The 16010-nt window shown below is 53.5% G+C and overlaps 1 long non-coding RNA gene across 1 annotated transcript in view; it reads left to right on the top strand.

The window, feature by feature from the left end:
* Window positions 1–902: 902 nt before the first annotated feature.
* Window positions 903–16010, top strand: part of LOC103092936 (uncharacterized) — a 56074-nt gene continuing 40966 nt past the window's right edge. Inside the window, exon 1 of the long non-coding RNA XR_008912760.1 lies at window positions 903–1169. This is a non-coding gene — a long non-coding RNA (uncharacterized LOC103092936). The remainder of the gene's footprint in view (window positions 1170–16010) is intronic.

The raw sequence follows: 16010 nt of genomic DNA, 5'->3' as shown, positions 1-16010 counted from the left end.
GGCGAGGTCGAGTTCCCTCCCCCTCCTTCGCTCCTCCGCCCCCTTTCTTCTCTCCCCCCGGCCCCCCCGTCCGCCCCCTTTCCCCACCTCCCCTCCGCACTGGGAACTGGGCGCACAGCCTGACTGATGGAGCAAGTTCCTCTCCAGCTTGGCCCGGCCCCTTCTCACCAACTACAACCCAACGTGGCCCTTCCGCCCCGCCCCCCCTCCCCGCCCCCGGTCCTCTCTCAGGCCTGGGGAGGCCGAACCTGAAGACTGCAGATAGCGCGGATGCTTCCCAAGCCCACCTTTTTGGACCCAGAGGAAGATGAGGTGGGGGGAGGGGAGGCAAAAGGAGAACAGAAGAGAGAAAGGGAAGAAAGCTGGGCGCGCGGAGGTGGAGGGGGGGGGGCTGGGCGGAGAGGGAGGGAGAGCCTATTTGCTCGTAAACAGTTCGGGCCCTCTTAATGGAGGTCAGTGGGAAGCAGAAGGCAACGGATAGACTTCGGAGAGACGGGCGCCCCAGAAGACTAGTTGTGCCTTTACCCAACGCCACTCTCCATCCGGCTGCCCTCGCGTCTTCACCCCCCACCCCCAGCCTTTTCTTCTTGCTGGCTCCTTTCTGCAGCCCCGCCTTGGAGCGGAGGCCGGGCAAGGGCTGGAGAGGGCCGAGTAAACACGCCATTTACTTTGTGTATTGAGAAGCCCTGAAGAGTCCTCACCAAACACTCACCACCAGCCTCTCCCACGTGCCATTTGTTGACTAAGTGCGGCGGGTTTTGCAGCCACCCGAGAGGAGGGGAAGGGGGAAAAGGGCGGATAAGGGAAGAGGGGGGGAGTGGTGGTGTCTGGGGGGAGATGGCCAATGCTGGAGCGAGTGTGAGTGGAAGCGTGCGGGTGAATGTGTGCGTGTGAGCGCGTGGGGGTGGGGGAATGCATGGGTGTGTATGTCAGTCAGTCTTTTGGTGCTGGAGTGTGTATGTATGTGCCAGTGAACGTTAGTGTGTCAGTGTGTCAGAGTGCGCCCGAGTGTCAGGGATTATCTGTGTTGTGCCGTGTATATGTGTGTGTTGTGAAGTCTGTGTTGCGGGGCGTGTGTGCGTGTGCGCGCGCGCCTCCATATCAGCTCTTTCCCAAGACCCAGCAGAGGCGGCGCCCCTTCAGCTGTTGCCAGAAAACCGGGGAAGAAAGTAAGTAAATGACTTTTCTGTTCTGACCACACACCAGAAGTCCATTTGTTGAATGCCGGACGATTAGGACACACCTCAGTAAACTCCAAAGCCGCCCCTCGGCGCCAGCATTTAAGGTGACATGGGAGCGCCTGGCTCGGCCCGCGGTGCCCTGCGCCCTCTGCGCCAAAGGGCTGGGGGAGCTGGCTGCGGGCTGGTGCTGGGGGTGGGGTGGGGGCTCAGGGGAGGAGGGAAGGGGATGAAGCTTTGGATGAGCCCGGGCAGAGAGGTCCAGAAACTAGCGCCGAAGAGTGAGAGTCCCGATGCGCCGAGCATAACCCGAAGCCGTTGCCGGGTACACTTGACTTCTCGTCAAATGAAAAGTGGTAAAAGTCAAAGCTCATCAATAAAGTCTCCAGGCCCTGAATGGGACCGTGACATGCAGCGCCGCTGCCGCCGCCGCCGCCGCCGCCGCTGCGGAGCCGGGGACAATAAGGAGACAAACGAGGCGGCCGATGAGGGGCCTTGGAACCCGAGAGCATAGGACAGGACAGGGCAAGGGGTTCAGTCCGGCCAGGACTCGAGCCTTTCTGCGGACCCTGCCCTTCCTATCCTTTCACGGCCTTCCTGAGCCTGGGCCTGGGCCTGGGCCTGGGCCTGGGCCTGGTCTGGCCGCCCTCTTTACTTGCTAGCTCTCGGCCAGGCTTTTCACCTCTACCCCCAACCGTAGCTCTCCCGACCAGCCCGGAAGGGCACCACAAAGGTTCGGGTGGCCACTGTCCCGAGGTACTGAGGTATCATCGTAGGGCTGCGGACAGGTGGAGGGAGGCTTCAGGGCTCTGCGTGGCCTAGTCTAGCCTGGCCTGACCTCATCGGGCTCTGGTTTGTAGTCCCGTGAGGGGGAGGGTGTAGGGGACGTAGAAACTGGGGGTGGTCCCCATGCCTCTCAACCCTCGCGGCCCCCAGTAGCTGAGAGATTCGGAGGCCTTTACTTCTGAGCCTGAACCGGACATCAAATCCCAGAATGCTCTATATTTCGGCTTCCTTCCACCCCTGCCACGGCTAGAGGCCGAGGATCCCAAGCCAAAACCCTGCAGGACGGTTCACGCACCTGGAGGGACTGGGATACAAATCTGAGGTGCAGGGGTTGGAGATGGGGTGGGACGAGGCAGCGGGGCCGGGACCTTCATCTACCAGAGCCAAAGTCAATTTGCCCCTGGGGATGGCGGCTGGGGAAACTGAGTAGCCCCCGCCCCCCACCATGGCACTAGTGGTCTTGTCCCCAAGTCTGTCCTTGCTCCTAAGTCCTCTTGTCTTGAAGGAGAGAGTCCGAGCGCAATTTTGTAAAACCGCGAATTTCGGAGGATCCAAGACACGAGAAACTGGGAAGTTAATCCAGGCTGAGGAGCAGAGAGAGGCGATTTTTATGCCTTTCTCTTTTCCTCCTCTGTTCTTGCCAAAGTAGCTCCCTCTCTAGGCCACAGAATATGGGAGGTGAGAATGAAGGGCTGGAAGAAAGAAAAATCTCCCACTATTCTGTCCGATTTACCGGCGAATATCATTTTTACAACCTCTCAATTAGCCATTCGGTGGATTAGCACCTTCTTAAGCAGAAGCTCTGAAGGAAGCGCCCGCCTAATCTTGTTGCTATTTCCCCCCAGGGCACAGGGTTCTTTGTGTCCACTCCCTCCTTCACTTCTCACTCTCCCTTCCCCTCCAAAAATGTTTTAACACACACACAGTCAAAATCATAAGGGGAGGGAATCTCTCAATGCCCTGACGTCACTGGGGTGGGTAAAGGTTGGGGCAAAGAGGGGAGAGAAAGGAAAGACATTTAGAAAACAGGCACAAGCCCCCAACACCACAGACCAAAATGGAATGGGGTCTTCGCTTGTTCCCAGTTCTTCAGGACTTGGGTGCCGTAGGGCCTGGAAGGAAAGACTTTGGGAAGAACAAGGAAGAAGGGGGAAATTTTGCTTTTTTCTCCTCTCCACACCCCCACACTGTCCTCAGAGGGGATCCTTAGTAGGGCTGTTGCCTTCTCCGCAGAATTTCAGAGGCGCTTCCAAGTACCTACTACCGACAGACGCCTGGAGAAAGGAAGGGAGAAAGAGGCCGAGGTGGGAGACAGCGGCGGGCTGAAGTCTGCAAAGTTGAGCCAACTCTCAGGGCGCCATTTTAACTTCGGCAAGCACTCTGCCCGGGCACCACCGGGCTTCTTCCGCCTGCTGGGAGGAGGTGGCCGGCCTTCCAAAACTTACTTGCCCCCCTCCCTCCCCGGAATTACACAAGTCCTTACCCACGACCCTGCCCCCTTGGAAGATGCAGCTTCTTTGGCTTCTCCTCTCTTGTCTTGCCACCCTATCTTCTTGTCTGTGCCATGGGAGCCGCTGGGGCCCTGTGTTCAGTGGTCCTGGGGAATCCTTCTCCTCTGGGGACCAGAAGATTGGGCTCACCTTGGAGTCTTCCTGGGACTCTAATGAGTGTGTGTGGGGGGAGGGGGGGAGATGGGGTGGAGAGAGACTCTAAACAGCCTGTGTGCCCCCTTTCCCTGCTTCCACCACATTTCCCTCTGTCTAATGACGGATGAAGGATGAGAGAAGTGGGGAGTAGGCAGTGGGAGATGTCTTCTAGGAAAGTATTTAGTGCTACTTCAGCTTAGGAAGAAAACTGCCCAACTCCCAGAGGAAGGACTGGGAGTAGAAAACTCAGACTCAGATTTCCCTTTATTTGGGGAGTGATTCCCCGCCGTGTCATTGCCCTAAAATGTGGTATTTCTAAATGACAGACTGCCAAACTCAAGCTCTACAGCCACGAGAGGGAAGGGAGGCAACTGCTTTTTTTGTGGGGGAAGGGAAGACACCCGCTTAGAACTGACTTTTAGCATACCTGCCTACCTAATAGCTCAAGGTAATCTTGACTGCTACCCTCCTTGGCCTTGCCAAGAAAATGAGATTGGCAGGGAAGATCTCTCCAGAGTTCGGAGAGACGAATTCCTGGCAAGGCCAGAAGTAGCAGAATCCTTCTTGGCAAGAGGGATCCAGTGGCTCCAACGCCCAGCCCCTCAGCCCATAAGCTAGAAAAGCCCTATTAACCTTTCCCATCCGGATCTGGTACCACTGCCTTTGCTGCCAGTCAGCTACTTTCCCTAGCTCAGGAGAGCCCCAAAGCCGAGCCACACTCGTCTTCCTCCCAAGGAATCTGGGAGCAATGAAGAGGCGGCGGCACGTGAAACCCCTGCCCTCTGCGGCGGAGCCTTGGGAAGCGGGAGACCCCAGGGCTGATGGGGAAGCCGGAAGTCCCTAACCTTCCTTCTCCTCCTGCTAAATGGTGAGCGAGTCCGAGGGCTTGAGATTCGTCTCCTCCGATTAACATTTGGATGGCAAACTCCCCGGGATTTCTTTCTTTCTTAAATACTTGGGAAAAAAAGCTTAAAGTCCCCTTGTCCAGTCTGGTGGCTCAGTAAGGAAATACACTCGGCCTGACGTGCTGTGGTCCACAGCGTTTGCCTGGAGGAAATGCAGTGCCTGTTTGCATAGGTGAGAGTCGCCTCTGAAACCCATAGTGCTCCAGACCAACATTCTGCAAACTGATCGAAAAGTTCGCAATCGATTCGGCCTGGCCTAGATGCTTCTCCCCCATCCCCCACCCCCCTGCCTCTCCTTTTCTCCTCTCTCCCTATCCTGCAGCCCGGCGGGCGTAACTTCGAGGAAAGGCATTCAAAAGAGAACCAAACCGAGTCTGTCAAACGCCGCCCACCTTTATCCAGCAGTCTGGGGGCCCTTGAGCCCCGGCCCAGGCCAAAAGTCCTTCCTAAGTGTATATGGACTCAGGAACTGGCGAATCCAGGATCTGTTGGAGATTTAGGAGGCAGGGGGAGGAGGGTGTCAGAGAAGCAAGATCCCTAGAGAGGAGGGAGGGAGGGATACCCAGAGAGGGAAGCTAAGCACATCTTGACGGGCTTTTAAAATGACATTGATTGGGACAAGCTGTTCCCAACCCTGGTAAGAGTTAATCTGTCTGTTAATCAAGGAGCTGAGGAGACTCAATGCGAGTTTTATTAGCGACTGGAGAAGCGAGGAGGCAGAAAGGGATCAAAAGCCGGGAGCCCTGATATTTGTCAGAGCGGCCTCTCCAAAAATGTATTTTCAATTAGGGAGAAATCCGGTGCTTTTCATCACTCCCTGACACAGTCTTCCAGATGGTGACACAAACACTGAGCGCCTTGGGAAAACAAACGGCCCCCACCAGCCCGAGCCCTGGGAAGTCCCAAGACTTAGCCCAGGCCCCGGCGGCCAGGATAGCGCAGGAGAGAGAACAAGGGGGCGCAAAACAGATTGTAGAGGCCCTTGAAGAGTTCAGGATGCTTAAAGTATCTTCGGGGAAAGGGGAGGTTGAGGCTAACTCCCCGGAAGTAATAATAACAGCAACAAAACAACAATAATATCCACCAAGAAACTGCACACCAATCGAATAAGGAAAAACAAACCCTGCACCCACATTTTCTGCCGCCTTGGTCAATTTAACGAATTGCTTCGAAAAGTCATCAATCTCCTATGTCTTTCTCTAGGTCTCTTTTTCTCAGAGAGTCTGCGATCTAGGAGGGGTCTCTGGTCTCTTGGGGAGGGCAGCAATCCCTTCCGCTGGAGCCTGGAGAAAAGTTTGGGCTGCTTTCTGCCACTCTACTCCATTGACCTGGAGTAGGGTTGGGGTCCTTCATTCCTCCTGCCCTGTCCTTCCCTCAACCTACCTTTAAAAAACATAAGCCTCCAAAACGCTCGGGACTTAGAGAAACTGGAATTTTATACTTAATTGACACTCCAGAATATTGCAACATTTGGAAAGGAAAGAAACGGAGCAGGAGGAGAAAGAAGGCGACAAGGACCCTCCTTGCTCGGGTGCGCAGCCGGAGCTGGGCTCGACCGAGAGACAGGACTATCTGGTCAGGGATAATTATATCGCAGCTTTTTCTCGCCCTGACAGCCGAATAAACACAATCTTCAATAAACATCTCTAATTAGGGAGGAGGCCCGGGGATGGATGGGCTTTGATTTATTGCTGGAGGAGAAGGTCCATTTCCCAGGGAGGTGAACACAAGCTGCCCGCCTGCTTGCCTGGCTTAAGGAGAAAGTGGAGGAAGGAACCCCAGGACTCAGGTAAGCCGCTTCCGGGCTGCCTCCCTGAACTGTCGCTCTCCCTCACCCTTTCTCTCTTCCCCTTTCTTTCTCTCAGGACAAGAGGCTAGAAGCTTAGGACGCTGTTCAGGAGGGGGTGGGGCGGGAAAGAAGTAAATTTATCCTTCCCTTTTGCTTTCAAAGTCCCTGATTTTTCTAGGGTGGCCCTTAGCAGAGGTTCTGTGAGCGGGAAGCTGCATCCTCTGTGGCAGGATGGCAGAGGTCTCAGGAGAGGGGCCACCTGGAGAGGAATCAATGGAGGGGGGGGAGCGGGAATGAGGGAGAGGGGGAGGGGAGTTAGCTGAGGCCCGGCCCCATGAAAATGCCTGTTCAAACGCCTGGAGTCAGTCCCACGTTTTCAGGGCCCCACTCTCTTTATTTGCTCGTCATCCCATTTCTGCCATACACACCCCTTTAGCGCCTCCAGTCCAACACCCACCTCTTAAGTTTGGGCCGGTCTTCCCTGCAGTTTGGGGGAAACTTTCCGCACTTGGTTCGTGGGGTCCAGGGAAAGAGATTCACCCCGAAGACCCAACCCCACTCCACTCCACCCCTGTCTCGGGGTTCCCTATGCAGCGTTAAGGTCTCAGCTCCTGCCTGGGGCCCCTGCTCTGATCCAAGCCCCGAACTCTTCGGACGACGCCCCCAGAGCGTACTGGGAGGCTCTTAGAGGAGCGAATTGCTCAGCGCCCGCGGTAACACGAGCCCCCCGTTCTAGCTCAGTGAAAATCGCTAATTATTAGGTCTTCTCTTAGCAGAGCTCAAATCACACAGTCTGGGGATTTAACGTGCTACCCAACTATGCGGACCGCATTCTTCCATTTCTCGTTGAACTCTGAGAACTACATCCAATATTTAGACCTTTCTCTAGTTCAAGTATCAACACTTTCCAATTGGGAGAAACTTTCCTTCTCCCGCTCACCCCTTCTCTTGCCAGCCCAGCGGGTCTACGACTAAGTCCTCCATCTGCTCTGCCCTCCACCTCGCAGAGGTGCCTTTTTGGATTTTTTTTTTTGGTGGCCCGCTTTAGACCTGTAGATGAGGCATGAACACACACATGCACACCCCTCAGGGAACAATCTTGCAGCTCTAAGAGGGGCCCCTTCCCCCTCCCACAAACATTTTTCCTCTCCGTGAGGAGACACTTTGACAAGGAAGAGAATCACCCCTCCCCACCCCACCCCATCCTCCAGCACTGGGAAGCAACCTTTCTTTCCAGACTGTCTCCTACAGGTCACAGGCTAAGGAAGTTCGTTCTAGACGTGGGACCCCACGTTTGAGGAAACAGGCAGAGGCTTTTCCCTGACCTCTTAGGGAGTATCCTCTCCCCCGCCCCCCCAACCACCCCCTTACCCATTTTTAGCCAAAATTGTCCTTGATGATGAAACCAGTTGGAAGCGAGCAAATAACCCCCAGACCCCCAAACACACACTCCTCAAGGTGTTACCTGTTAGAGGGAGGGAGGCAGGAGAGCCGCGCCGCCGCCGTGCAGGTTCCCACACTTTTCAATCGCTGCTAAGAAAGGTAAGTGGCAGGTCTGACAGCGCGTTTCTACCTAAGAACCTGCCACACAGTTTAAATGTCAATGACAATAAAAAGGGTTGCTCCGCTGTGCTCTTAACTTTCCCTTAATATCAACCCCAGCACCGCCCTTATTGGCTGGATGGCCCTCGTGACGTCACGCCGGCCAGTAGTTAGCGCTCGCTCGTCTAATAAGAAATTTTGAGATCTCAGCCCACAGTGGAAACGCCTTCCCCCCTTCAGTCCCGAAGCCCTCCTCTTCGGCTTGGGGCTTAGGGCTCCTCTGTCCCCCTTTCCACACTTAGCCCCTAGTTTCCCTTCTTTTTCCAGGCTGTCTCCTGTCGGGCCAACCCCGTTTGCCCAGATCACTCTAACTTGGGTTTGGGGGCTTTGTTTTGTTTTTGCGGTTCTCTTAATTAAGACCGTGTAACCCTCAGGGAAACTTTATTCCCCAGCACGAGAAATTGTCTGTCAGCTTTGGCCCCTTATTGGACACCCGTGCTCTAGGACCTGATAGTTTTCTCTCACCTGTCCTGGGGCTTTAGTGTCTCCCAACCAACCCCAATCCCCGCCTTTCCAGATGAAAAGTTACTTTTTTTCCCCCAGGAGATCAAGAAGCCGAGACTCTTGGCAAGGGTGGGGGCCGCTGGTTTTCTGAGGGAGATTAGAGAGTGATGGAGGTGCTCATTTTAGGCCCAGTGGGGGAAGAAGCTCCCTATCTTTTAGCTCTCTGTCTTTCCTCTTGCTCTTATTCCTAGATCCTGGCTAGGGGGAAGAGAAAGGGACTCCTTGGCTCAGACTAGACCAAACCCAGCTGCCCTGCTGGTTTGGTATCAGGAAAAAAATTTTTTTTTTTGATCCACGTGCAGGTGCTGCCAGCTTCTTGCTGTCCTGGTGCTGAATTCAGTGAGATTTCGATTGTTTTATTTCGTTTTTAAGTTAGCTTGGCTCCGTGGTTTTGTGGCCCAGAGGTGAGACACAGGGCCAAACTTTACCCCTTTCTAACCAACTATCTTTTTATCGTTTTCTTTGCCCTTCATCAGGAAAGGGAGAGAACTAGCTTGGTTTAAGAGGTGGCTGGCTGTCCAGGGTCAGGACACAGACCCATATCCCCCCCCCCCCTTTCCCTGTCCCAAATCTTTTTTAAATCTCGTTTCCCGATCCTCTCACTCCCTGCCTCAATCTCCACTAGCACCGCCCCACCCCACCCCCCACTCCCAAACCTGGAAATGGCTAAACTTCATTTCCCATGGGCCTGGGAGAGTAGGAAGAAGAGGAGGCAAAGTGTGTGAAGTGGAGGAGAGGCATTGCCTCAGCTTCCAGCAAATATAAAGCTTTCTCCGACATCTTCTGCTTTGAAATCTTGGGCTTCTGGTGGGAGGGTGAAGGCAATTAGACTACAGAAAACCTAACCTGGCACATTTCTTTTCACTGGAGTTGGGGCACTGGAGGTGAGAATGAGGGCCAAAGGGTGATGTGCCGGAGTAACAGCGACCCCTTCCTTCCCCACAGAGAAAAGAGAAGAAGACACCTGGGCAGGTGCAGGGATCCTGGGGTCAGCTTCACAAGCCTAGAGAAGGCTGCTCTGGTCAGCCTGAACTGGCACCGAATGGCTGCTCCTAAGGGCATTTCTCTCCTTCCAGTCCAGCTCAGCTCTGTTCATATCTTGGGTGGTGGAGTGGAAGACAGATAGGACCACTGGAGTTTGCTTATTGCAGTCCTCCTCTATCCGCTCCTTTCATCCCTCAGCCTCCAAGTAACAGGTAGCAAAGGGCAGGGTTAGCTAAGGCTTTGGTAAGGTGAAAAGGCGTTGAAAAATCTCCTTTTAGCCTGGTCACTGATCGTGTAGTAAGCGTCGGCTCTTCTTCCTCCTTACTCTCTTCTGCCCTGTCCAGGTTAAAACAGGGACCAAGGGAAGGGCTTTTTCTTGATCTTTTCTCTGCCCTAGCTTTCTCCTGAGCATTCTCTGCATCAACCGAGCTCTGGACTTGGCTCCCTTAAGGAGTAGAAAAGTTCTCTTTATACTAGGATCTCTTGCAACCCACTCCTTCCAAAGCAGAAAACCCTTCTCCGCCTCCTCCCCACCCCCCACTCCGCGACTGAGCCTTGGGTTCAAATTTGTGCTGCGGCCTCCCAGAACTTGGGGGCCTCCTGGCCCTTCGGTGCCCTGAGCCAGGCTACTCTCAATCCCCCTTGCTCTTCTTCCCCCTCCCTCTCTGCTTCCTTCCTCCCTGGCAGGCAAGCAGGCCTGGCCAGCTGGGGGCCTGGAGCTGGGGTTGCCTGGTCCGGGTCAGGGGCGGTCCCCAAGGTGTTTTCTTCGCTTGTTTGGCGTCGTGGCCATTAAGAGAGCGCGGATCCCTGCAACCCAGCAGGGTGCTCGAGAGCCGCGTTGGAAACGCCACGGCCCCCGCCTGCTTATCTGGCTGTCAATAAAAGGGCCCCCGGCTCCCGCTGGCAGCTTGGGCTGCGCTCCGGGGAGCGCTCGGGCGTGAAGGCGCGGCCCGGCCCGGCCTGCTTAGCGGGGCGGCAGGCCAGCTCCCGGCCAACGTTGGAGCAGGCCTCTCTGTTTGCCTTTTTAGCTTAAAGAAGACACGGTGATGTACGGGGGAGGGAGCAGAGAGGAAGAGGGCTAGAGCAGCAGCACTAGGAGCGGGACAGAGGGGAGAGGATTGCGAGCTTCCTTTGCGACAGAGAGGGCCAGGGGGCAGCGCGGGGAGGGAGGGGGGGGGAGCTGGAGGGGAGGAGGGGCCGGTTTAACAGCAGCTGCCCCACCCCTCCCCAGCCCCCCACACGTGCCAACTGAATCCTCTCCGGGAGACTGCTTAAAAACCCAGGTGCTGCTGGCCCCAGGCTCTGTCGGCCTCCGGCTCAGAGGAAGAGCCCAGGGGGCATCTCGGCTCTGTTTAGCGCCCCTTTCTCCTGCCCGGGGAAAGGGTGCCCTGCTTCGAGCTCTCGGTTCCCAAGACCTGTAATTTTCGGTCCCAACCCCCAAGTTCCATTCCTTTTAGTAGGGAAAGCAGGGTACAGGGACTGGTGCTGAACAAGGCTACATCCCCATGAACTAGTGGCTCCTCTGCCCTGCCAAGAAACAAGCATTTCTCATCCTTGAGTCTCAGGCCAATGCCAAAGGTGGCTGAAGCCTGTCCCCCGCCCCCCTCCCAGAAAGAACAAACACCCGGGCAGCCTGCACTAGGCCTCACCCCAGCAACCCCTGCACCTTCCCAGCCCCGCCCTCCCTTTGCCATAGGAAAGACTCTGGCAACACCTGTGTCCCGAATGCTACACGGGGAAGCAATCCAGGACCCCTTTGCCCATCGCTGGCTAGGTCTGCATGCAGGTAGAACCCCGAAAATAGCTTTCAAATAGAGAAGTTTGAGATTGGAATGAACCGGTGATTCGAGGTGCACTCCACATTTGTTCCCTAAGGCTGCCCCCTAACCCCTGTGCTTGTAGGGGCTGAGTAATTCCCCAACATCCAACGTAATAAGGAGCTTCAATTCTCTATCCAAGCAGAACTGGAGCAGCGATAAGCCGCCCATCCGCGTAGTTTGTTTACCAGGCGTTGCTTGGCCGACTGGGCCTGGGTCCGCTAAGGGACCTTCCTCAACGCAGGCGAAGCCGGAGGGGTGGGGAGTGAGGGGTCGAGCTGAGAGTGGGGGTGAGCGGAGAGCAAGGGGTGGTGGTGCAGAGGAACGATTAGAGCGAGCCTGTGTGTTACCCCAGGAGTGTGATTTGACTGAAGGCAAGAGGTACTTGGTTCTTTCGGTGACTGAGATCTGTGGTTCTCGTCCAAGGTACGTTCTATTTTCACTACTTTATGCAAACCCATACGCTTTCCAGGGCTGTCCCAGAGCCTCTCGTCTTCTAGGGCATCTGGGCTCTCTGTGTCCGTCTTTGGACCCAGGGCGAAGTTAGAACCTCAGAACGCCTGTCCAAAACATCCAAGAGGATGTTTGTTTGTTGTCTTCTCTTCCCCTTTCCCCCCAACCCTAAATCCCTGGATTTCTACTTCACTTTATTCAGCCCAGATGAGAATGGGTTTCCAGTTTAAATATTCGAGTTGATTTTTTTTGGTAAAACCTTTCCTTTGGGGTTAGGTGGTTAAGGTGATTTATTGAGGCGAGTGAACAAAAAAAAAAGTAGAGGAGCTCCAGGGGAACAGTCTCTTGATTGGGGGGAAGAATTCTGGGGACATTCGGGCGTGATATCCAACAGCCTAAAGGACGGTCACAGCCATACATCGAATTCACTGAAGTGGGATTTTCATTCGCTCTCTTCCTTGCCTCTCCTTCAGCCCCGCACCCCCTTATTTCTACGCGAACTGGGTTCCAGTTCTAAACGCGAAGAATCTTTTGGTCAGTTCGAGCTTCGAAAACAGGAGATATTTAGCAAAGCTAATATTTGCCATCCCTGGCGGTGACTGGATAATGCTAACTATTATTACTGATGTTGCAACCCTCATCTTCCATCCAGAGCATATTCTCCACCCTCCCCTCACAGGTAACCTCTCCCACTCCCCCTTTGAACCCGACAGGTTCTTTCTCCCCTCACAAAAAAATTACTAATGCACAACCAGAAACATTTTGTGCTAGTTTCTTCTCTGCAGGTAAGTTCCCAATTCAGAAACTCCTGACCGCGGGTTCGGATAGTTCATTTGGCTCCGGCCTCCTACTGCCTTCAGGTTGCCAGGACTCCTTTCCCCGTCTGCCTCCCCCTTTCCACTCGTTGCTAACGAGCGGGCGGCCCTGGCACCTCGTTGGATGGTCCTCCTCCCTCCCCCGAGTCCCAGGCGGGCGCAGGCCGAGGCATTAGCTGGATTCCCTGGGGGTGATTGGAGGCAATCCGCCGAAAGTAGACAGGCACGTCCTGGATGTTAGAAATGCACTTTTCCTCAACGTGACAAGGCCGGGTTTCGATTGTATTCGAATGGGCAACCGGCGGAAACATCTCCTATTATTAAGCCTACCTTTAGCACAATAATAATAACAATAACAATACTAAATACGAGAGCCTTCATTTACACAAACATTCAGAAAACTGGGGCTGGCCCCTAGTCTTTAATGAAAATTGAAGGTTGCATAATTTAAACTGGATGAAGGAGTGGAGTGGGAGGGAAAGGAGGATTGGGAGAAGGGAGAAGGTGGGGGGGGGCGGGATGTGACAAGGCGTCCCCTTCTCTTCCCCGCAAAGGTTCCTGTGATAGGAGTTGACTTTTTTTTAAACTTTAAATCTTGAATAAGATGTGAGTTGTAACAAGAGGATTGGCACTTACTCCGTGACCCTTATAATTGGATTAAATATAGACTGAGACGTACAAAACCCCACCAAGATTGACACCTGCCAACTGGACTTCCTTATGATTGATTGTGATGCTTCGTGCTGGCAACGATAATGAAATAAATTGTACGGATAAAGCAGCGCATTTGTCATTTCGGTGCCATGAGTGAGGAAGTCAACGAGTTAGGCAAGCTGCTAGCTGACAGGCGCGCGAGGGAGGCGAGCTAAAGAAGGGCTGGAGACAGTGACAAGACAAATTATAACTTGTCACAACCTTTTGAAATTCCGAAGTTTTCAATTAACATATATATTGCTGTTACATATAAGATAAGGGGGCATCCACGTAAACACTCGCAGCTCCGGGGGCTTAGCCTGGGCCTCCCGGCTCTCCGTCCGACACCCTCCCCCACCCCCGCCCCTTCCGGCAGATTTTTCCCCGGGCTTTTTGCTTAGCCCCAGATCCCGGGCTTCGCGGATACTGAAACGCGCGCCTAAGAGATTCCAGGCTCTTGGGGGATTGCGGGTGCTCGTCAACAGCCACAGTGCTGACCGTCACCCCCACTCGTCTACGCCGCCGCTCCTCAGAACCTTGCTGTCTTCGATTCCCCTGGGTTCCTGCTCCTTTGGCTCTGGCTCTCTAGCTTCTCCGCCCCCAAGCCCTCAGGGAGAAAGTGGGGTTTACGGTGAAGGAGGGAGCCTCTAGGTCTTTTTTTTTAGGAAGGTCTCAATTCCTTGGTCCAGCACCTTTACTCTACCCACTTCTTCATTAATCCCAGAGATCCTTAGCCACCTTGACTCCCAAATTAACGGTGTCCAAGCTCTGGACTTCCTCCTTTGCGCTTCCAAATAGAACTTGGGCTGCCCCTTCTTGGCACCTCACACCTGGTGAGGAGAGTGGGAGGAAGAGAGACAGAGGGACAAAGACAGACTCACGAAGAGAAACAGGCAGACGGAGAGACCGAAACAGAGAGACCGCGACAGAGACAGAAAGATGGGGAGAGACAGAAGCAGAAAAAAGAGGCAGAGACAAAGACAGGGAGATGCCCAAAGTCTATTGCTACCTAAATCCACTCCAATTCTAAGCTATACTCCCCACTCTACCCCCTCCCCGCCGTCCCCTTCTCCTGTCGTTTTGAAGTTGAGGACCTTTGCTATTAAAAAAAAAAAAAAGGTATAGGCAGGTCCTAGGAACCTGCCTAAGACCAGGTGATGTCCAGGTGAGAGGCAGGGATCGTCTAGCAGTTTTAGCTATATAACGGCCTGGGTTTTTCATTCCCAACCCCGAATCTCACAACACCCTCATGCTCCCCATATTCCCTAGAGCAAGTCACTTCAGGAAATGACTCTGGTGATTTTATGGCTACAGAGAAACCCCACTTTGCGTTCTGTAAATTCACAGCGAGGCCTAAGGAAGCAGGGTCTGGAATTTAGAATTCTGTCTATAGAGTTAGTCAAGTTTGTGTAGTTGTATCTGTGGATGTGGTGGAGTAATGCTATGTGTGATTGTGAAGCTGTGTGAGGAAGGAGAGGACTACCTGGGTAAGTATGATTGCTTAGGGGTGTGTTTTAGGGCATGTCTATAAAACCCCTCCACTTTGCCTCAGGGTGAAGGTGTTACTTCTCTATTTACAAACCAGCTGGGGATGGGGGAGAGAGGGAAGGAGTCTAAATTTGACCCCCCCCCCCCCCACACACACCTTGGACCAATTCGAGCTTTGGTTTTGCCATATTAAACTGGCCAGATGTGAGAAAATGAGAGGTCCTGTTACTTTTTCCAAGCGGCGAAGGACTGGGAGAACCCAAGACCAAATTCTCAAAGGTTGGATGGAAGCTGGTGTACTTCCCGAGGTTCACCATCGAGATCCAGACCCTGGCTCCCCGAGAGGACAGTGCTTTCATCATGTAATACCCGTATCCTACTTGTCTCTATGCCCGCCTTCCTTCCCCTCTTGTACAGCTAAGTTCTTTCACTTTTCAGGGTTCCTCACTTGGTTCTCTTCTAAGACACTTGGGCAAGTGACGGTGGGTGCAAACCATCTGCGAGTCCCAACTCCAAGGGAGGTAGTACTTGGGAGAGTCAATTTCCTGGAATTAGTCTGTCAGAAACCGAAGAGGCCAAGGACTCTCCCTATTTCTATTTCATTTGTTTTTTGCCCTAAAGTTAAAAGGAAGGTTCCAGTTGGTCCTGTAAAGGATAGCTTCACTGGGTGTCTTCTTGGCCATTTGGAATGAAAAGGAACAACTTCATTCTCTTCAAAAGATGGAGGGTAAGAGGAAGGAAGGGAGACAGACAGAGACAGAGAGAGACAGAGTTACAGAGAATTTTACCTGGAGCATCTCCTTTCCCACCCCACCCCCACTCTTCCGAACTGGACTAAACCCTTCCTTGGGACCTCATTCCTCTGAATTAAATGTTGCCATCGAATTGAATCCTTATAAAGTAGAAGGGAAGGAGAATTGAGGGGCGGGAAGAGAAGCAAAAACCGAGTTACATCGAATTAGTTAGAGGCTGCCACATTCCCCAGCGACCGCATCCATTAACATTATAATCTCAAACGCCATTTTTTATGTAACACCATTGTTAGTAAATCAACTCCTCAGGTCCACAGAGACGCTGACCCCTGGCAATTCAGTGAAAGTGTAATTATCTCCCCGAATCTTGGGCAGATTTAAGAGATTACATTTCAACTAAATCTATATCAATGCTAATTTTTCCCCCCCAGACTCCAGGTGCTAGGCACCGGGAAATGGCATTGGGCCCCAGCAGAATGGTTTACAAAGAGGAGAGGGCTTGCTGTGTACAGAGCCAAAAGAAATGAAGCCCCACATAAAATTACACCTATTTTTTTTTTTTTTGCTCCAAAACCTGGTTCTCGTCGAGCAAAGTTAA

The sequence above is a fragment of the Monodelphis domestica genome, chromosome 6 (assembly GCF_027887165.1).
Source record: "Monodelphis domestica isolate mMonDom1 chromosome 6, mMonDom1.pri, whole genome shotgun sequence".
NCBI lineage: Eukaryota > Metazoa > Chordata > Mammalia > Didelphimorphia > Didelphidae > Monodelphis > Monodelphis domestica.
This window is presented reverse-complemented; position numbering and strand designations above follow the sequence as displayed.